Here is a 22,585-nt window from a genome sequence, read left to right on the forward strand (position 1 = left end):
CACCAGGAATCTTCTATTTATTTATGTCCTCCTGGGGGAGCCTGTGTCTGAGATGGAGACAAGGATTTTGCCATTCTAGGTAAGAGATGGCTTTGCCCCAGCATTGAAGTCTTTCTGGCTCCCTTATTTAGAGAGAGATGCTCACAGGAGACGAATTAAAAACGCACTAAAGAGGTACATTCCTGCTCTGGCGGGGGACTTCCCCTAACACGCTGTATTCCTGCTAATACAATCTCCTCTTCCGTCATGGAGAAGGATGACTCAGTGTGAGCTCTATTTTTTGCTCAAATTTAAGCCATGTTGTGCGCAAGGACAGTGTGGCACGGCTTCTGTTTAATCATGGTGAACGTCCGAGTGGCTTTATCTGGTTATGAAACGGGCTCTTTCCTCTCCCCCGGGACAGAGCCACCAGGACACCAAGGCCTCTGCTTGGAGACGGAGTCTCTCTCGCAGGGGCTGATCTTCTGCTGGAGTCTGTATGAGAACTCCAGAACACCCCTGTGGAATGAAGCTGGCTTCATCCTTTAAATGAACATGTTTTTAACCTGCTACTAGCCCGAAGGGGTGGGGATGGGGATGTAGGGATGAACTGGCTGGCTGGGTCCCAGCAGAGGGCACTGCGGCCCGGCGAGGGCCCCAGGGTGCGAGGCTGCTGCCCTGCCCTGCCCTGCCCTGTGTGCTCAAACCACCAAAGGGCCCAGCTTCTCCATGGCAACCCCAAACAGCCCGTTCATTCCAGAGGCTACGCTGGCAGCAAAAGTGGTGCCATGGAATGGTGTCCTCATGACAGACAATGGAAAGTGTGCAAACGGTTCCCGCTGACCACCAGCTGCCTTCTGGGAATGCTTCCGAGGATGATGCCGGCCAGAGATGGCTGAGCTGAGATGGCCATGGGGAGGCAGGGGAGAGTGACTTACAGACCCGGAATCAGGATTTATGGGAGCTCGAACAGACCGCCCTGGCAGCCTCCCTGAAAGGGGTGAGGATCTAGGTGGAAAGAAGACGTGGGCGGGAGGGGAGGCCCCGGGCAGGGCGGTTCCATAAGACTTGGTGGCTCTAGGGTAGCTGGACTGAGCCTCCTGGCTGTGCGCAGGCCGCTGTCCCTTCGGGACGACCGAAGACTTCTGTCCCTGACAGTCAGGAGGCTTCTCCCCTCTCTCTCCTCGGATGCACACAGTCCTGCTCCTGGTCTGGGCAGTGGCCGTCGCCTCCACCCAGCCCTGCTCTGGGTTTCTGTTCTTGCTCGGGTTGCCGTAGCCTCGCGGCCGGACTCCACCCAGCCCCAGGTTTAGACAGACGCCTGTGCCCACCTTCCCAGGCTGTGGCCCAGAGAAAGTGGGAGGGAGGAGCAGGGGCCGTGCTTCAGAGTCCGATGTATTTGGATCTGAACCTGTTGCCTGGATGGAAGTGGCCTTGGGCCAGTCAGCGAGCAGGGACCTCCGCTTTCTTATGTGCATAGCAGAGACAAAAACATCTGGATTGGGAAGGGTTGGGTGGGGGGAACAGAGGGATGCCTTATGACAGCAGGGCTTCTCCTCCCCTACTCACATCCCCCACTTTCCACACCCAGTGCCCCCCTCCCTCCCGGGGCCGTCCTTCTGGGCACCTGCGTAAGAAGACCAAAGTGGGGGAAAAGTGATCACCGAGGGGCACGCCGAGAAAGTCCACCAGGATGTTCTGAACACTCTGTCTCTGTTGTGGTAAACGATGACTTTAATTTACAAAGCAGATGAATACTAAATCTTCATGAAATTAAAAACTATATTATTTATGTGAACGGAAACGGAAAATGTTCTGTAGCTAGCAGTGATCCTGCTTTGTGGGAGGAACACTAAAATAATTAAAACCACTCGTGCTTCAGTAATAAATAATGATAATAAATAAATGTCCTGACCTTAAGCGAAAATATAAAATTAAAACCCATTTGGTATGTAAATTCATTCAGGACGCTATCGAGTCTCCCAGCCTAAGACGGTGTGGGACAGAGGAAGCGTTCACTACATGAATTTTGAAAGGAAAATCAAAGAACAACAGAGTTGTGTGTGTATTGACTCATTATTCTACTTTAATTCCATCTAATGCTGTGTGGAGCCTTGAGGCTGGGACATTAATTTCCTGCTTTTTCTGTTTCACCAATTCCTCATGGAGACCAGGAGAAAGAATTTCAATCCTGGAGGCTGAAATCAGGGGAGGCCAGAAAATTGCAGGAGAGGTGGGGAACTCGAGCCGGAAGGCAATTTTTAACATGTTTACAGAGAGAGAGAGACGCCGAAGAGAAGCCAACAAAGAATGACTCTGGTGCTGTCGAGCCCGGGGAGGGGAGTTCCCAAGGGCCTGGGCCACAAATCATCAGGGGAATGAAGTGTCCCTGGTCTTGGGTTCAGGTGGGCCCCACTGTGGGGCCCGGAGAAGCCAGGCAGGAAGTCTGCGATTGGCCTCTGACTTCGGGAAAACACAGATCAGTTCCAGATGGTGCACGCCGCCCCCGACAGCCTGGCAGCCCAGCGCCCGGCTTTACCATGAAATCATGGAATGTTCCACGGGACCTGCGGCTGCCCAGGCTCCTGCAATAGGGCGGCCCAGGAAACCCCAGGCGTGGGGCCAGGCGGGAAGATCGGAGCCTGCTGTACCATGACCGTAGGGGCACGCTCTTCATTTGGCCCCCTCCTGCAAGGCCTGCCACACCCCGCCTCCCTTTTCACGTTCACAGCTACCTTGTGGGGTGTGTGGGGGCAGGGTTGTGCTTTCCACCTGGACCGGCAGGGAAACTGAGGCACGGGACCCCGCAGTATGTGGGTGGCAGGGAAAGGATCAGGATCCTGCTCTCAGGCTGGTGCCTGACGTCCTCCCATCCCTTCTCCCCCTCACCACTGCCCCAAAGGAAAGGTAGGAGGGGGCCACCCCACGGGAAGGAGGGACCCACGCACGCTCTCTGCTCTTCCAGGACACCTAGGATCACCAGCATCCTGGGGAGACAGGGCCTCAGGGGGAGTAAAAGGCCTGTGGGATTACTGAACGCAGACCCCCGTGTTCACTACTCAGATTCAACCCCCTGCTTGTGCCGGCGGAAAAGATGGGAAAAATCCAACTCAAGCCCAGTGTTTGCACGGCTCCAAACCATCCAGGTTTTGTAAACAAAGCACCAGGACAAATGACTGATTTTCTCCTCTTCTGAATCGCAGACCTAAGAACTTGCTGAACTGTCAACAAGCCACTGGACAAGGTTCCCTGATGACCTGGGATGTTCTTTCTCCCGCTGGAGAGACAATCCGCCCAACTACTCCTGGGAGCCGGGGAGCGCCCCACACAGGAAATCGTGGCCTGCTCCAGGTCAGCCTGGCGGTCAAGATCCCCCTCGACTCCTGCTTGCTTGTTCCTGTGTGACCCTGCCATGGGCGCAAAGACAAAGCCCCTGGGAGGACCAGTGGGCTGGCTGGGAGGAAGAGCCTGAAAAATCTATAAAACCAAGTGCTGTAAGTCCCCTAACAAAGGCTTCCAGGTCAGGCAGTAAGTGTCTGACTGCAGGGCACCAGCGCACCTGCAGGAGGTCAGGGAGGCTCCCACGGCTCGTTTGGGGCCAGAAGACAAGTCCCTTTGCTCCCATCAGATTTACAAAGCCTTCTCCTAGTGACTGTCCTCGAGGTCACTGTTCTCCCCTCTTTTTGGGGCAAATGAGCCTTGGCATGTCCATTCTGGAAAGGGGACTGATTATTTCTGTTAAAAAGCCTATGTGACCTCAAAGCAGGGGCTTGACCTCAGGACAAACCTGGACAGTAGCTGGTCTGGTAGGATCTCTCTGCTCCCCAAGATTCCACGGGACTGCCATCATGTGGAACCCAGGCTTCTCTCTGGGGTGGCCCCTTCCCTGTCCCCCAGGTCCTGGATGGCTGCTCTAGGATGCCAGCAACAGCTCCGGGAGGCTGACTCCTGGGTCTTTGGATCAAAGTAACCTGGAGCTCTGCATGGGCTGCTTAGGGCTCAACCCGGGAATCAATTCCCCTGGAACTAAAGAGACCACCCCCCCCCCACCCTCTGCCACCAGCTAGGAGCTGCCACGTGTAGCCTAATGCCCTGGGCCCCTCAAACCTCCTAAGCCCCTAGTTGTGTCCCCTTTTGTGAACCCACAGCCGTCAGCTGGGCCCACTTTCCCCTGATGACGATGGGACTCCCCAGGGAGCTTCCCTGACGCTTCTCCTTCCATGGCAGTGAGTGGGCACAGGCTGACTCAAATCGGTGCTCAAAAAATGCCCACTCGTTCACCAAATGTTTACAGAAAGCCTTCCGTGCTCCCAGCCCAGCAGGTCCAAGGACAGCTCAGAGGCTAAAGCAGAGTCAGAGGAAGGAGTCTGGGGGCAGTCAAGAGTCTGCATTTCCCACTCAGCACTCCCCAAGGACCTACATATGCCAGACTCAGTGTGGGGGGCAAGGGACGGGGACACAAAGGTCATTCCACCTTGAGAGGCTGGGAGGGGAGAAGATGACAGGGCCAGGTTTTGAGTGAGGTACTGAATGTTCCTTGGTCAGAAGGGGCGATAGAAGGAGTGGAGGCAAAGCTGAATTGGCAAGAGGAAGCCAGGCTGCTCCTCAGGTGGTGCTGGGCAAGTTGGAAGGGTGTGGAACGCAGACAAACCCTGAGGAGGGCCAGTGCCATCCTCTTGCCCCTTTCAGCCCACTCCTCAGTGCGGCAGACAGAGGGGTCCAGCTTGGAAGCCCCAGGGGCACCGCCCTCTCCCAGCTCCTTGCAAGGCCAGGCACGCTCCTCCCTCAGGGCCTCTGCACTATTTCATCCCTCTGTCTGGAATGCTCCTGCCCAGATACCCAGGGGGCTCCCCACCTTCTCCAGGTGTCTGCACAAACGTGGCCTAAACAGGCATACCCTGCTTTCTACCCTGGCACTCTCACACTTCCTTCTCTGCTTAATTTCTTTGGGACACAGGACACCACTTGACATTGACTATTTTATTATCTGTCTCTGTCCCTTAACATGTAAGCTCCATAAAGGCAGGGATGTTTGTTTTGATTAGGCACACAGTAGGAGCTAAATAAAGATTTATTTAGTGAATGAATGAACGCATGAACATCCTCTGGTTGGCCCCCACCCCCCACCTCCACTGAATAAAGGATGCCCTGATTGGCTGCTAACTCAGAGTGGAGCTCTCATCACCCAGCCCCGGGTGTGCGCATTGAAAGTGTCAGGTCCCAGAAGGGCTACTGGGGACTGTGGGTTCTGGGCAGCTGTGACTTCAGACACGGTCCCTGCAGTCTGGAAACTGAAACGCAGCCTCCCTGCCGGTGGTGATCTCAGCAAGCGCTTGGCCACCCTGGGCCTCACACAGGTCTGGAGAGGAATGCAGAGCCTGGGCAGGACGCCTGGAGTTGGATGCAATTTATTATTCCGAAGACTCCCTGAGTTTCAAGGTTTTGAATATTAACCCACATACTTTGAAGGGGGGTGGGGCAGTTGCAAAAAATAAAACCCAAAACCTAAAGGAAACAATCTGGGGAGAGCTGGAGGGGAAGCATGAAATGGATGAAACATATGTGCCAAAGCCTGAACAAACAGAGCGAGAGGAAGGGGCAGCCCAGTCTAGGGCCTTCGAAAAAAATCACAATTTAGAAAACTGCTTGGGAAGAAGCAGAAGACTCCAGAATGTGATCTTTCTTCGAGGCTGCATCTCTCACTGGTACCAGGGAAGGTAAGATACAAGAGGAAGCTAACAGTAAAGGTAACAAAAGGCAGGAGAAGCCCGGGGACTAGGAGGCTCAGCCATACACTTAGCTCTGCCACAGATGCTGTGTGATATATTTCTTCCCTCTCTAGGCCTCTGTTTTTGTCTGTCAAGTGAGGGGTTTGAACACTGGGCCTTCCAGCTAGCTGCTCCATTTCTTGATATTTAAACAGCCTCCTTCAGAACAGCCAGCTGGGCTCTCCCAAGATGCCAGCTGTGTGCCCTTGCAAGTTATTACAATACAGTGGAACACCGAATGGAAGTTTGCAGTTTCTCAGTGCGCAGCCTGTGCAGCTGTACATGGCAGTCTCATCTGCCTGGCACTGTAGGCATTAGTACCCTTTTTAAAAGCTATCACACCCCAATATTTGGGAAGGCTCCTCTGAGAACTGTTCTGGTAAACAGGGGTACTGGATTTAGCTTCTAGACTGTGTAGCATCCAGATGGCTGCTGGGTTGGCTCTGTTTCGCGCAACTCAAATTTTCCTCTGAAGCAGAAAGGAAAACCTTGTTTCCCTGCAGGTCCCAAATGTGCTCTCTGTCTGCTGACCCTTGTGCTGTGTCCAGGAGCGGTTTTAGGAGTTCTTCTCTGGTATCTTGGGCCACGGCTGCTCAACTTGGCTCCTGCTTAAAAGGTGACCTGGATTGACACCTGCCGCCGTCTCCCACCTCCATCTGCAGCAGCGCGGAGAGGTGCAGAGCCGAGGCGGGCAGGGAAGATGAGCGGGGGTTCCAGAGTAGCCCCCCGGGGCCTCTCCCTCTGCCCAGACACGCCCAGGCCGCCCTATTAATAGACCAGCGGCAAGAACCCTGCCTCCTCCCCAGTTTCCATTTCACTTGTACTAGATCTGGCTCTCCCAGTGGGGACAGCTTCCTTGCAAAACAAACAGCAGAATCAATATTTCCTTCACCAGGCGGGGAGGTGCAGGGTCTTCAGATGGCAGGCCTGGCCTCTCTCCACTCCTGCTCTCGGGTCCATGGAGAGGGGCCCTCAGGCACGGGGTCCTTTTCTGCCTCAATTCAGCAGATTGCATTAAATGAACAGACATTTATCGAGCACCTTCCATGTGTCAAAGCCCACCGGGTACGAGGGAGAGAAGAATGACTAAGATCCTGAGCTTGGAGGAGCATTATGTGTTGCAGGAGACAGACACATAAATGAAGGTTATGGGGCGATGTGTCACCGGCAGACAGGGTGAGGCCAGGCAACAGGGGTCTGAAATCCTCCATCTCCGGGCCCAGTCTGTGCATGACACAAAGAGGAAGCCAACTCACACGCCCCACAGCACACACAGCGCGAGCGTGGGGACCTGGGTCTCCCAGGCGGCAGGGTTCTGGGTGAGGTGGCTTCTCCCAGGGGCTGCAGGGACACCTGCCTGGGCCTTGTACCAGTGTCCATCGTCCTGCTAGGACAGCCTGAAACAACCCCTACAATGTCTGGGGGGAGCTTGGTAAGAATGCAAATCCAGGCTGCAGCCCCCAGAGATTTGGAATCCATCAACTTTGGCTGGGGGAGACGTGGCACGTGGGAACCCGGCCGTTAGACAGGACCCGGGGGATTCTGAGCAGGGAGCCCTCCGGTCATACTCCGAGAAGCACTGCCTTGGCCGCGGGCCCGCAGGGCATAGCCCCGGAGACTCAGGTCCCCTGCCCCCCCCCCACTTGGACCCCCGCATGGCCCCCCACCCACAGCGCCACTGCCCGTCAGCATCTGGCGAGTGACCCGTTTGCTGGATGGTTCTCTCAGAGTGGGAAAAAGAGGAGTACAGAGCTGACCTCAGGCCCCCCGACCTCTAGGGCTTGTTTCTCCACACCACAGATCTGCAGGCCCAGGCCTGGCTGCCAGGGGACCCCCTGCCATTCCAGCCAGGGGGCTCTTTCCCAGCTCGGGGCTTAACAGACCTCAGAGTCTCTGGAGCTCTGTGTGTTCTGTGTGTTTTATCAGGATGCTGGGTCCAGGAAAAATCCAAATTCCACATTCTCAAAAGATGTGAACACAACACCGCCCTCCCCCCACTACACCTACTACACCCCCCACTACACCTTACTCAGGTGTGCCAAGATATCTGAGGGTGAGGGGCACCATGGCCCCCAGATCAGCTGCCACGTGCTCCCTTGCAGACTCTCTCATGTTCTGAGTGTTGTGTGGCTTGCTGGCCAGCTGGCCTGTCCTGACTCTCCACTGGGCTCCACCGCGGGCAGGGGCCACCCCGGCCTCACCCCTGCTGTGCCCAGTGCGGAGTCCTGTAGAGGGCTGGGCCCAGGCCAGGCACTGTGTGGCCCTCAGTGAAATCTCTGGCTGACCATCTCCAGGTCCCCAAGTCTCCAGGCCCTGGGCTGTTCCCTCCCTGGCTGCTCCAGAGCCTGCCCTGTGTGTGTGGGTGGCCTCACAAACGGTGTGCCACCTGGCGTGAGACAGAGGCATAGAAAGGTGGAGCCAGTCAAAAGCAGCCAGGCAGGGACGTGGGATTCAGAGCATTTCTCCACTGCAAGGGTTCTGGAGACATTCGGCACACACGGTCTCATTTTTGTTCCATGTGACCGTTCAGCAAAGGATTGTGTCAATTGCTCCATCTCTCCTAAAAACAGCTCTGTGACGACAGCCTCTGTCCCCAGGGAGCTCAAGCAGGACTGGTCACAAATATCACGGGGAGTGAGAAGCCCAGAGGTACTACTATCACAGCCTAGAGAAAAACCACATACGTGGGAAAACAGTCACTTGTGGCCAGGCCACGTGTCTCCAAGGCCTGGGCGCCCGAGGGAGTCCTGGGAAGGCCCTTGTTGGGAGCACCCTGTGGAGCCGGTGGGAGGGGGCGAGTCCAAGGTGGCGAGGGGTGCTGAGGCCCCATGATGCTGCCTCCTTGTCTGGCCTGCTCCCAAGTAAGCGAGGGTGCTCTCCCACCAGGAAAAGGAGAGGCCTGGGCCTGCCTCCTAAGGCCCACTGCTGCCCAGCTTCGCGCCAGCCTCGGGGTGGGGAGGCCAAGAGGAGCCCTTGCCACGGGGTCATTGGGAAATGTACGGAGGGGACAGGTCAAGCCCAAACTGCATGGTGGGGATCAGGATGTCGGAATTGTCAGAGGTTTCTGTGAAGACTGACCAGGGGGGTGGGGTGCAGACGGGGTCTGGACGACAGGGTGGGTTGGGGTGGGCGGAGGGCACGCGAGAGGGCTTTTCAGAAGCCAACCGCCACAGGACAGGCTGCAGACCCCCGAGAGGAGGGTCACGACGGGGCCAGCACACAAGCTTGTTTCTCCTCAAGGCCCTAAATTTTCAGTCCATAGAAACTAAGCCGGTTTTCCTGTCCCCGTGTCGAGGTTCGGTGTGCAGCAGGGATGAGAAGGACCACAGGGACTTTAGACCCTCAACACGGAACAGCTTAGCCGGCATGTTTTAAGGTAATAAAAGAGACTAATGGAGAAGAGGTGCTTCCTTCCCCCAAAGTCTCCATTAAGCTCCGGAGTATGGGTGACACGTAGAGCGAGGAGGACACAGCACAGTTAGAATTCAGCCAGCAAACATTCTAAAATATTCATGAAACACGGGACCAGGCCTGACTGTTAACACTGCAACTGGTTTCCTCCAATAGAGTGACAAATGGGCGCCAAGCACTGTCATCTGTCCCTTTGATCTTTCCTGGTCCCGCCTGGGAGGAGAGTGGGGACTCAGGGCCCAGCCTGCGGGGGGGGGGGGGGGGGGGGGGGGGCGGCGGGGAGAGCTGAGCTCTCCTGGTGGCTTATATTTCCATGTAAGCAGGCGAGAGAACAGTGAATGCCTTCAGACCATGAGGCAAAATAATTGATTCTCCACGTCCTACTCCATCAAAAGTCATTAGTGGGGGGTCCCAGGGATTCCACTCCACCACACTAACCCCCTTTGTGAAAGGAGCATTGTTATATACACAAATCCCAACGAATGGAACAGGCAAAAAAAAAAAAAAAAAAGAAAAAAGAAAAAGAAAAAGCAAATGTCTAAAAAAAGTAAATTGGCCTTCGGAAGAAAATGAGGAAGAGAATAAAATGAACTCCTGGCTTTCTTGGTTAAGAGCTTCTTCAGAGCTTCTAGACACGCTGAGGGGATCACAGTACAAAATTGCTGCAATTTAACAGGACGCCTAATTAAAAGGAGCGACACGAAGGGTCTTTTCTTCCTACTCTGGGTTAGGCTTCTTTCTGTGCAGAGTTCAAAAGTCTGACAAGTCGAGGACAAAGAGTTATGTCCCCAAACAATGAGAAGTAGCATATTGGCTACTGAATTACTGGTTTTTATGTCTGTCTGTCCAACAAATGTGGCTGAAGCTTTTTACGTGCCAGCTGCTTTGCTAGGAGCTGAGGTCACAGAGGGAGTAAGATGCTGGCGGAGCCGGTGGGGGAAAGAGACAGAGTTCAGACAAGTCAAATGCAGTGTGGCGTGTGCCCAGGCGGTGGGGCGCGTGGCCTCCAGAGGAGGGGCGGATGACCCTTCTCCCTCCCTCCTTGTTGGCAAAGAAGACATTCCATAAGAGCCCTCTATTACTCTTCCTGTAAAAAAGTAATGCTTTCAGGGAGCAGGGTATGGGGAGTGACTGCGGAATGGGTCTGGGTTTCCTTTGGGGATGATGAGGATGTTTTGGAACCGCAGAGCGATGATGGTTGCCAGACCTCGTGAGTGTATGAGATGCCACTGAACTGTGCACTTGAAAATGGTGAATTCTATGTTTCCTACCACTATTTTTAAGAAGTAACGTTTTCTGGGGTCACATTCAATTTTAGTTCGGCTCACAGCTTCAAGGGTCGCCCAACTAGGCCTGAGTCGGGGGTCGGGGGCATCTCCAGATAGTGAAACCTGCCCAGAGGCTTGCCACTCAGTCCCCGCTCTTGGCTGAGCTTAAGCATTGGAGATGACAGGGCCCCACCAGGCCACATCACAGCCACCCTCTGAAAGGCCACTAAGTATCGCTCCCAGCAGTATGTCTTCTGGAGCTTTGCCTGGTCTAGTTTTAAGCTCTCCTGTGGCAGAGCGATGACAGTGCTACTCCTCTTGAGAAGAGTCTGCTTTTCCCAGAAGTTCATTTCTGGGAAGGTGGCCGTGGCCTGGGCACAGTCTCCTTCCTGTCACCCCTCAATGCCTCCCGGCTCCACCCTCTTGCTTCCAGGTACATGTGGCTCCCCTCCTCTTGAGAAGAACGCTTATCTGGGAGGGGGTGGCCCTGGGGGCAGGTGGCAGGGCGGGGTGGGGGGAGAGAAGGGAGGTGGTAGAGATGGAGCCTTCCCAGATTTGGCAGTGACCCTGAGCCGGATCCTTCCCTTGGATCTGAACTTACTCACCAAGCATTAAACTCAATGTCTGTGTCCCCCCCACCCCCACCCTTCCCGTGACTGTGCAAATATTTAGCTTCACCTCCGTGCAGCCGGCAGCCCATCTGTTAACACGCTGGCCAGTCTGGGGCCTGGTGGCACGGAACTGACCCAGAAGTAGGTATAATCCTCTCTTCTAAATGTGCTTAATACCATCGATAATCTTGTCACATAAATCTCCCGGTTAGCAGTGAGCTGCAGCTATCACTGCTAGACTCCAAGAATCTTTCAGTAACGGATTCCACCTCCTGTAATCTATCTCCTTTCTTATACCGATTGCAGCTGCCTTGTTGCCGAGTGCTTGGGAGAAGCCCCCCGGCCTTTAACGGTGCTGTTTCTTGGAGCAGTCTCTTGCCGGCCAGGCCAATCGAACCAATCCATTCATTGTTTGGCCTTCTGGGGGGTCCCCTCGGGGTCTCTCTGTGCACCTCTCTTGCGGCAGTTTGCTGTGGGGTCTAGTAGGTACCATGGTCTGAGTCTTCCATTTTATCTCCTTGTTTGGTATAGTTGCCCTTGACTTTCTCCGCCGCCGGTCACCTCCCAAGTCTCTGTGCCCAAGTTGCTGTTCTAGCACGGCCCACTTGGGCCTACAGTGTGGCCAAAGGCTTGGAAGGGTATGATTAGCCCAAATAGTTGATTTGTTTCTCCAAAGAAATTAAACCCAAGTTGTTAAATCACTTCCAAGTGATTTAGGTACCAGCCTAAACACCATTGGGCAGAACCAATACTCCCCAAATGTAGATTCTCTGCTCCCAGTTTCTGCTGTTTTAATCCCCAAAGGGCAAATCTGGGAGGAGTGTGCTTTCTCCAGGAGCACAGTACACAACTGTGTTCCCAACTTCTAAGTGGTTAAAGAATAAATATCCTCTGAGCAGCACTGACGCCTGCCCCAGGATGGGCTTTGGGCCACCAGTGACAGCTGGGTACACAATTAGGATGCGATCTAACTTCATACCCAGACTCCAGGGAGCAACTGGGGAAAAGACACAGGGTAGGTCCAGTCGGCTGACCTGAGCTTCCCTGGGGATCGCTCGTCTCCCGAAATAGGCCCTAAGCCTTGGCTTACACTCGGGTAGTTTTGTCTTGGGGTGTGTGTGTGTGTGTGTGTGTGTGTGTGTGTGTGTATTTGTAGAAGTCCTCTTCTTGCCCAGTGCTTGTGCTGGAACTCTGTAAAATGACCCGTTGCCAATCACACGGTCAATGTGGCATCTTTGAGGATGAGGTGTTGCCAAGACCACAGCTCCAGCAGGTTTTTCTCCTTTCATATACAGTGAGTCAAAGAGGAACAGACATGGCAGCCGAGAGAATTTCCCTCTGAGTGAAAGTCAGTGAGAGGAGAGGGCGGTTCGGGCTTGGAGCTTTTATTTGTCTTGTGTGGTCGTTGGATTTAAAGAATTTCCTTGATAGCTCTCTGCATTTGATCAAGAGCCTTCTGCCAGAGGAATAACCAGCAGAATCTGTCCATTCCCATTTTCTCACTCCAGCCACAGTGAGTCTTGCCCCAAACTCCTAAGTCCATCTGTGTCTGCAGACACCAGCACGTGGAAATGCGGTACCAGGTGCCCTCCCACACTAGGGGCCGCTGCTATAGGATGGGGGAGGGATCTGGGAGCACCTGGCTTCTCACCTTACTCGCCCTTTGAAAGTTTTCCCAACCAGAGTCCCTATGTCACAGGAGGCAGGCATGTGGTCATTAGAAAGCCTTCGGAAGCAGCTTTTGACATGGAGGAAAAAGGTGAGATGGGATTTCATTTCAACTCAGCGGATAGGTCAGCAGGCCCTCCTGCTCCTGGATTCAACTCAGAGCGTCAAGAGCATCCTTTGTGAAAACCCAGCCCCCCTCAGTGGGCCTCCTTTAAGGAGGTACCAGGATGAGACACTTTGGTGGAGCATCGCGGTTCCCTGGGACATCACAACAAATCACCACACAGAGGGGGGCTTAAATGACAGGAATTTATTCTCTCTCAGTTCTGGAGGCCAGGAGTCCCAAATCAAGGTGCCGGCAGGCCGCGCTCTCTCTGAAGGCTCTAGGGAAGAGTCCTTTCTCATCTCCGCCGGCTCCTGGTGGCCGCGGGCGTTCCCAGTTTGTGGCTGCGTCACTCTGATCTCTGCGTGTCAACCTTCCCTCTGCTTCTTCTTCAAAGGATCCTCGTCGTTGGACTGAGGGCCCGCTCTGATCCAGGGCGACCTCATCTTGAGAATCTTACCTTAGTGACGTCTGTGAAGACCATACTTCCAAACGAGGTCATCTCTAGAGGCGCCGGGTGGACCTATATTTTGAGAGGGGGGCAATATTTGACCCCCTACAAGGAGTGCCCCTGAAATAAAATCCTGTCTGTCTAACCCTGCTTTCTCATGGACTCAGATGTTTTAAAGAAGAGATGAGTTTCTTTGGAGGATGCCTATGTTAAAACAGCTCAGATCTCTACCCGGGGAGTGCCAGGAATTCTTAGCGAGTTCACAGGTGAGCACAGGACGGGGTTGGGACACAGAGCCTGGGCCTCCCAACTGTGTCCTCAGTCCACTAACCAGATGGCTGACTGGCCCCCTGAGAAGTCTCTGCGGGGCAGAGAGACCTCCGGCAACTGAAAAGGCAGCTGCCAGTCCCCCAGGGGCCCCTGACACGACCACCCTGAATGGTAGGCACCCCTAAGACCTTTCTGCACTCCACCCCGCACCATCCCTCCTGGCTCAGCGTTGGGGCTTAGCAATGTTAAATAACAATAATAATAATAACACATCGGAGTATGACGCTTTAATAGCCAATCTGTCACTTTCCTACTTTATTTCTGAGATTTTAAGAACTGTGCCCTTCCTGCACAAAACATCAGGGTGCATTTATATTAAAAATGAAACTAATTAAAATGTTTGAAAACCATAAACCACACCACCATAAAACAGCAGCAGCCCTATTTTTCCAGTCTAAAAAGATTTTTCTTCCTCGTTTCATGGCCTTCCCTGATGAGCAGACTGCTACAGGCGGGGAGGCACGAGACCGGGGGGCCTGGGGGCAGTGGTGCTGCCCAATGCAGGCGTGGCATCGGGGAGAAGTAAGGCCAGGGCCGCATGCTACCCTGAGGGACATCAGAATCCAATCCACTTCATGAATGCTTGTGTCTTGGGAGAGGTTTCCAGGGCTGAGCTTGTAGGGTGCACTCCAGCGTTTATATATATATACAGTGTTTTTTTTTTTTTTAAATTCAATTTGCCAACATATAGTATAATACCTAGTGTCTACAGTGTTTTTTTTTTTTTTTAAAGATTTTATTTATTTATTCATGAGAGACACACAGAGAGAGAGGCAGATTCATAGACAGAGGAAGAAGCAGGCTCTCTGCAGGGAGCCCGAGGCAGGATTAGATCCCAGGACCCTGAGATCACGCTGTAAGCTGAAGGCAGATGCTCAACCACTGAGCCACCCAGGCATCCCTGTATACAGTGGTCCTTAAACATACCACCACAGCGCTGAGCGAGGTGTGTGTGGCAGCAATGTGAGGCCCATCGTCCTTCATCACAAATGGGCTGTCCAGGAGGGTTATTCTCCCGTAGGGAAGCAGCACTCACAGAAGTCCCTGCCAAACCACCTGGGCCAGCAGAACCTTCTTGGTAAACAAAGTGTACACATTTGCTGAATGAATAAATGAGACAGGACCCGAGGGATGCGCAAAATGCTGGGTGGGGTCCTGAGGACTAGAAGGAGAGGTGCAGCCAGGTTCCCTGGAAGGCCAGGCCTTTCTCCAGGCTGTGCCACAGACAGTAGGTGCCTGACATCCTTAGAGGAACACAGTAGAAACCAGTGAGATGTCATTGTAAAAACGCTCATACTTTGTATTTTTTCAGACAAGCATCTGTTTCTTTAAAAAAAATCAGCCTCCAGGAATTTATCTATGTAACAAAACTTGTGTTGCATATACTGTTGCCCACATCCCCAGGATTTTCTGAGCACTTCTTGTTTGCTCAGTGATGGGCTAGGTTTTTGATCTGGAATTTTCTTAATTCATACACGAGTCCTGTAAAGTAGTATTATTGTTCCCATTTTACAGATGAGGAAAATGAGACCACAGAATGATTAAGCATCTTACCAATGATACAAGCCCTGCTTTTAACGCCTGTGCTCTTTCCAGTTCACGCTCTGCCTTGTGTGGTACTGTGGGCTCACTCCCATGCTCCAGCCGGACTCACCTGCATCAGAGGTGGGCTTGCAGCTGATGTCTGGCTGAAATGTGGGGCACGAGAGGTGCAGAGGTACAGAGGGCAGAGAGAAGGGGTTAGCAGGGGAGGCTTAAGGGTCTGAAGCCACTTTATCTTCAGGCTAAATTTCGGGTATTTGCACTTTTACTATTTGTTTTTTTAAGTAGGCTCCATGCCCAGTGTGGAGTCCATTGCAGGGCCTGGACTCATCATCCTGAGATTAAGACCTGCATTGAGATCAAGAGTCAGATGCTTGGCACACCTGGGTGGCTCAGTGGTTGAGCATCTGCCGTTGGCTGAGGTCATGATCCCAGGGTCCTGGGATCGAGTCCTGCATCAGGCTCCCCCCGGGGAGCCTGCTTCTCTCTCTGCCTGTGTCTCTGCCTCTCTCTCTGCGTGTCTCTCATGAATAAATAAATAAAATCTTAAAAAAAAAAGAGATGCTTAGCCAACTGAGCCACTCAGGTATCCCTGCACTTTTTTTTTTTTTTTTTTAAGGCAGCTGCATGAAAGATCAGATTTTGTGATGAGGGGAATGGATGGGAAGGAGGGGGGCATACTGGAGTGGGGAGATGAGTGTGGAGGCTATCTCTGTCCCCTAGGTGAGATCTGATGGTGTCCTTCCTGTACTATGGCAGTGGAAGTGGAAATGGAGGGAAATAGGTGAACCTGGTGGCAGTGGTGGAGATAGGGAAGGAGAAGGGGTTCCAGGAGGCTGTGCAGCTGGGCAGGTAGTGGACTTGGCCTGGAGCTGGGTGTGCAGGGGAGGAGCAGAGTGGAGACTGAGAATTGGGAGTTTGATTCTGGGCACATTATATTCGAGACCCCCAGAGGAGGCAGGTATCCAGGAGAAAGACAAGAGCGAGAAGCACGGGCTTAGACCTATAAGAAAGGGCTGAGTTCAAATCCCTCTTCTATCACTCATGAACTGGTGCGCTGAGCAAACTCCCCGGGCTTTCTGAAACTCAGTTTCCTCATGTGCAAAATGGGGATAATTGTAGGCTTTCTAGATGGGGCTATTGTAAGAACTGAGACGAAACATGTAAAGCTCTTGGCGCAGTGCCTGGACCTCCACAAATGGTTTAAAAAGCAAAACAAAATAAAAGCCGCAGAAGAAGACAACTATCACTACAGCCATTGACAGAGAGAATATGGCTTGGAGCCCAGGGCTGTTCAAGGCACGGGCTCTGGATTTGAGATCATCAAATACAGGAGATGATTTTTCATTTCAAGGAAGCACAGTAATTGCTTTGCAAAGTGCCTTACTTTGGGATCCTTTTAATCAGTGAGGAGCTGCATGCCTTTCAAATACATATTTAATGTATTTGTAGGCTCTTGACTACTGTCACTGAGATGCCACATGAAGAACCAGAAGCAGTCACGGAACCTCTACTGAAATGAGAATATATGACCATGGAAAAGTGGAATATGATTTTTAGAAGTGCACAGCTATTTTTTTTTAAGTAAAGCAAGTGATTTCCATGACTACACCTTCTACCCACAATACAATTTGATAATTCAACACTTACTTCCTAAGCACATAGCAGGCAAGTGTGAGGTGCCTGTAATGTGAAACCTGAGGCAGGATCTTATGTCTCAAGGACCCACTTTGCACAGGGAGGGAGACAGAGAAGCAAAGACCACACAATGAAGGCCACGTAATAATAATAAAAGCAGATCACACTTACAGAGAGTCTTCTCGACACCACATACTGCTGGAAGTGCTTTGTATTATTAATTTGTTTACTCTCCCCCACAACCCAATTAATAGATGGTATTATTGTCCCCTCTTATAGAGGAGGAAACTAGGTTCTGAGAGGGTAAGTAACTGGCTAACGGTCACACAGCGAGAAAGTAGAAGAGTCAGGATTTGAACCGGCCAGCTCAAATCTGGAGTCTGGGCTCCCAGTCCCGTCATGGTGCAGGCAAAGATGTGTGTTAAGTACTTACATCTGATGTGCCATGGGTATCCCAACTAGGATTGATGACTGGGGTTGGCCAACCAATGATTGTTTTTGCCCTCCGCATGACCACCAAACCTTTGGCCCCGACTGCCCCACAAACTACAGCCCCTCCTCCTCTCTCTACTCCCTCTTGCCCTGGTTCCTGACAGATCACATTTGAAATCCAGGAACAATACCTCTGATGACAAGGGGAGTCACTCATTTACCAATGACCAGCCGCTTCAGAACTGCCCACAAACTTAGAAATGGTCACAGAATTTCTTCAGCCGCCAGAGTCCCTACACAGGACCAGGTCAGGTAGAGGGCCTTCTGAATAGTCCACGCCACAGAAGCAGGACGAATGTTCACCAGCTCTGCCCAGATCCACGCATGGGGCAAGGACGTGGAGCTTCCTCCCTAACTATCCTTTTTAGATTTTTCCGGGGAGTGAGGGGGCAGCCACTCCTCTGTTCTGAGCCAGATTCTCAGCATTGATAACAAAAGATAGAACTGGACTCCAGCCAGGAAGCCCTGTGTATTTTTCATAGGACCATATGGAGACACCGGGGGTCTGAGCTAAGGGGGAAGGCACGGCATCGCAGCAGGTGACGAAGGATCCTTCAGGTGGCACAGCAGGACCGAGAAGCCCACTGGAGGTGGGTGATGGCCAAGCAGGGCTCATTCCACCAGGATCGAAGCTGCTGATGCTTGGCCAGCTGCCTGCGTGCAGGTGTTACTGGCGCTCCAGTCTTTGCCACCGCGGGAAGCAGAGATGGGCTTCACTGGTGGTGGGAAGGCCGATGCCGACTCAGTCATGTCACCACGGCCCACCTGGGGCAAGGGACACAGGATATCTGGACTTGGGAAGGTTTTCCAAGAAACACCTAGAGCCTAGTGTTGGATGTGGCAGTTACTAATTTCTTCGGGGAGGAAGAGTCTGTTTGGAAGCATAAAGCTCCTTTTATGGAACGTTTGGACCTGCCAGGTGCAAACTTTCCCTGTAGCTGTATGAGCTGTTGGATCAATGGGGCCCCATCAGCCTGGTGAGGGGAACTGCTGGGATCTCAGAAAAGGATAATCCCAAATGCTGAGCACCGGCTTCTTCCTCAATTATTTACAAGGAACACGATGTGGTGCAATGGAACCCGATTCATAACGCCTTTTTAATGCCTTTATAACACAATATTCACAATATTCCCTTCTAATCTAGCAGATGACAAGTTGCCACCATTGAATTCCCATTAATATGAATTATGGGTGCAATATATTTTGCCCAATATCCTCTCCTCTGCCTAATATTGTGGGGGAATAAAATCATACCCTCAGCATATTCTTGACGTGGGAGGGGACAGCAGTGCGAGTCCATTGGCTCTGCTCCTGCCTGGGGTGAGGCTCCCGTGCTGGGCAGACGGGTGGCAAAGCCCTGGAGCTCAGTCGGTGGGGGGAGCTGTGGTGGCTTGAATCCTTCCTCCTCCCTGCCTTCTTCCTGCATGGGGCTGGACAGTGTAAGCCTAGAGCCTACATCACCTCGCTGAGCCATATGAGGAGGACACGTACAGCACCTGCCTTGTACACTCGTGAGATGCAGTGGGTTAACACGGCAAAGACATGTAGAGCCCTGGCTGGCTCATAGCGAGGACTCAGTGAACATTAGCGTCAGTGGTGCTGATGGTGGCGGTGGTGGTGGTGGTGGCAAGTCCAAGGACTTATCTAGGGTCTCAGCTGGCCGGCAGGCCAGGTCTCTACCTTAGAGTACCCTCACTGCTGATGAGACTGAACTGCGCAGTTGAGGTTCTACCTGAAGCCCCAGCTCATGGGGATGGCAGAGAAAGGGAGCACACAGGACCACCAACGGCTCCAGCAGCCCCAACATATCTTCCCAAGGAGGTCAGGCTGCGGCGTGCGTCTACGGTGGGGATCCCCCAGTGAGGCCAATCCCTCAGCCCCCCACGTAGCCCCTACCTATTCCCAGGGGCTCCTCCTCACATTCCAGTCAAGCCCCTGCCTGGAGGCATTTGACCTCCATTCTGGCCACTGGGGTCGGCACTCCCATTTCTCTCAACACGGGCAATCACTCGATGCCCCAGCTTTTCCCGAATTTAAACAGACATTGCCTCTATCTTTTGATGGCAGGGTATTTCTTCATTTTTCATATTTTTTCATTGTAAAATATATAGGATATACCATTTGCCATTTTTCACCATCATGAAACCCAGAGCAAATAGTAGCCTATCTTCTCTCTGTTCCCCCAGGGCAGTGCTAGGCTCACAGAGAAGATAGCGGCCAGTCGTGGCTGCTCCAACCCTGTCCACTGTTAGCGGCCAGCCCATGATTCCATGGCATCTCCAGTCCACAGCCCAGGTGTAAATCCACCAAGATGATGGAGCTACCCCCTTGAGCTTGGGTCCTGCCCCAAGCCCACCTGAGCCATACCTGTGGGCAGCTGTGATGACCCAGAATGAGCTTCTGGAATGAAACAGGCCAAAGCAGTCTGAAAGCAGTCACTGACATGGACGCCAGCCTTGTACTCTGCCGTGGACCAAAACAAGAAATCCTGAGAAAGAGGTTGTGGCCTCAAGGCTCACCAGTCCCCAGTGTCCTGCATCTGAGCAGAGTCTGTACTGCACACAAGGTTTGGATGTTAAGGAAAGAGAGTCAGGTGATCAGAGAAAAAATGAGCAGAACTGCAGTTGGCCCTCTAGGAGGGATGGGGCCAGACCACAAAAACCTACACGTGCTTTGGTGCTAGCCTTCGTGGTTATTTCAAATTGCTGATGAACAAAACTGCTCCAGTGGGAAGCCTGCAGCTCTCTCTTTAGGAGGTACCGTGAGCGCCTGGGAAAGATGTTAATGTCAAGATGTTCTGCCAGTTGCTCATTCAACAGATTTTACTAAGGATGATTCTGGGCAGGGCCCATAGAGATCCCAATGACCAGCTCTGGAGCTAGACTGCCCAGGCCGAGTCTCCGGCTGCTGAGTGATCTTGGCCGAGTCCACTAGTCTTTCTCATCTCTGCTAATAGCAGGTACCTCAGAGGGCCTGATGGGGATTTTATTTTTTTTGTTTTTTAAAAGATTTTATTTATTTATTCATAAGAGACACAGACAGAGAGGCAGAAACATAGGCAGAGGAAGAAGCAGGCCCCCTGTGGGGATCCTGATGTGGGACTCGATCCCAGGGCCCTGGGATCACGACCTGAGCCAAAGGCAGATGCTCAAACAGGTGCCCCTATGATGAGGATTTTAAAGCTTAATGTTGGGGAAGTGGTTAGAACAGTGCATGGCACAAAAGAATTACCATACAAGTGCCTTAAATAAAATAACCAAATGCAAACGGCTGCCAAGAATTGCAGGCGAAAGGGAAAAAGTCCCAAGAAAGTACTAATACTGGAGAGGAAAGTCCTAATGCTGGATAAATAGTAATATTTGTGATCCCGTGAATCCAAATACTTTGGGAGAGATGGGAAGGGATGCAGGACCTAGAGCAAAGGCCTTGATGTGTAAAGTCCATACTGCCATCCAGGCTTCATTGTCTGGACACGGGTCCCATCTGCAAGCCTGTGAAGGCTCCTTTCTGGCTCCTCACATGGGTCCCGTCTTCATCCTCCTCCTCATGGGCATCCACAGAAATTACTCATTCTTTGAAGGTTGATCCATCATGTAAGGAGAGGTGATGTCAAAGGCATTCACCCTCTCCACCCCAGCAATAGAAGCTCAATAAATATTTATATGCATAAATCCATTTATTCTGGTCCATACACACTTGCTGAGAACCTCTATCTGCTGGGCATCACATGGAGCCTATTCCTACAGAGTTCACTGCCTAATAAGGATACAAATGAATAGATGGATAAGTACCCTATAGTATAGGCATTACACAGGAACATAAGCAAAATGTTATGGGGACAAGAGAAATAATAGCAATTTTTTTTTTCCACCACAGATGTAGTAACATGTAGGCTGCCAATTGTTGGATGAACAGCGGCTTTGGGTGGGCAAGAGTGAGTGGCAAGTGCAAAGGTCCTGGGGCATGAGAATTCTTATGTCTGGGGAACTGTGGCTGAAATGGCTGGTAAGGGTGAACTCTCAAGTGACCCCACGGTTCAGGCACCCAGTGTTTTGGTGGATTTCCCTCGGCCAGAAACACAGTCCCATGAAAACACAGGAGTGTGGAAGTAGTAATCTATGTTCTGCTGTTGGCATTTAGCAAAGCCACTGATAGCAGAATCCCTGTATATAGCAGTGAGTGCTGAAATGAATAAATAACAGGTAGACTATACTCACAAAGGTCACTGTAGCTGTTTTCGGCAAACCAATGTGCCAGGCAAGGTCTGGAAAATGCATGAAGGCACCCATGTTGTCATTAGGGAGCCATCCACAAAATGAAAGCAGTTGTGTTTTGTTTATTTTTTATACAACATACAAAATGGAGGAAATATATTAGCTCATGTATCAAGAAGCCCAGAGGCAGGAAGGAATGCACATGAGGGCTCTGGTTCCATATTTCTGGAACTCTGTTGTGTTTTTCCTATTCCTCACGTGTTGGGTTCATCCTCAGGTTTGTAGCATGATGGTCCAAGACATCATGTCCATATAGGACAGTACAGAAGAAAGACCATCTTTTTCTTGTGATTCTTCCTTACAGGGAAGAAAACCTTTCCCCAAAGTCCCCAGACAGTATTACCCTCGTGTTCCACGGCTGGACTTGGGTCACAGGACCCTTCCTAAACCAACAACGGCTAAGGGGATGGGGATCACCAACACCTGGCTTAGAACCACCATAATCCCAGTAGGAGCTGGGGGTTTAATTTCCCCAAAGCACGAGAAAGGGTGGTGGGTACCTGGCCAGAACGGAGATCCTGTTAGGAAGAGGGAGAGAAAATGCACATCTGGTAGACAGCCAGCAACACCCCTACAGACCTCGAAGGTTGTTTCGTCAGGCCTGGAGTTCCCCAGCTTCTCTGCTCCCACAGTGAGAGCGCCCTGACTCATCTGCAGGCTTGGTCATTCCAACTTCCTATTCTTGCCCCTACACCCAACCTGCCAGCTTCAGGGCCACTTCTAACCTGATGAAGGAATTCTTCAAGTAGTATGTCAGGAATGTGAAATGATGTTCAGGGGCCAGTCTAGTGCTGGGCTGGGTATCCTTTAACCTAGAAAAAGGCTACCCTGTGCTCAGAAGGTTTCTCTGCTGCCAGAGGAGCTTCCCCAGGGTAACCTTAAGGCAGATACTGTCCTAGGATCACAAAGAGGATCACAGACGAGTCAAAGCTGGGGCCCAGGGCTAGCCAGTGTGCCGGGAGAGTTGGGAAAATCTGCTCTTGTCTAGGGAGAGAAGAAATCTTTAGGGTGGGAGTCCCAGGCCTGCATCTGACAGCCAACAGGAAGCAG

The 22,585-nt window shown here is 52.2% G+C and overlaps 1 protein-coding gene and 1 long non-coding RNA gene across 3 annotated transcripts in view; one reads left to right on the top strand and one right to left on the bottom strand.

Moving 5' to 3' along the window:
* The window catches only part of KLHL29 (kelch like family member 29), a 305,682-nt gene that overhangs the window by 110,109 nt on the left and 172,988 nt on the right, over window positions 1-22,585 (bottom strand). The window lies entirely within an intron of this gene.
* LOC140601655 (uncharacterized) lies at window positions 3,075-6,784 on the top strand. The gene is made up of 2 exons (XR_012004648.1): window positions 3,075-5,696; window positions 6,251-6,784. It is a non-coding gene; the product is annotated as an uncharacterized lncRNA (long non-coding RNA).

The sequence above is a fragment of the Canis lupus genome, chromosome 12 (genome assembly GCF_048164855.1).
Source record: "Canis lupus baileyi chromosome 12, mCanLup2.hap1, whole genome shotgun sequence".
Lineage (NCBI taxonomy): Eukaryota > Metazoa > Chordata > Mammalia > Carnivora > Canidae > Canis > Canis lupus.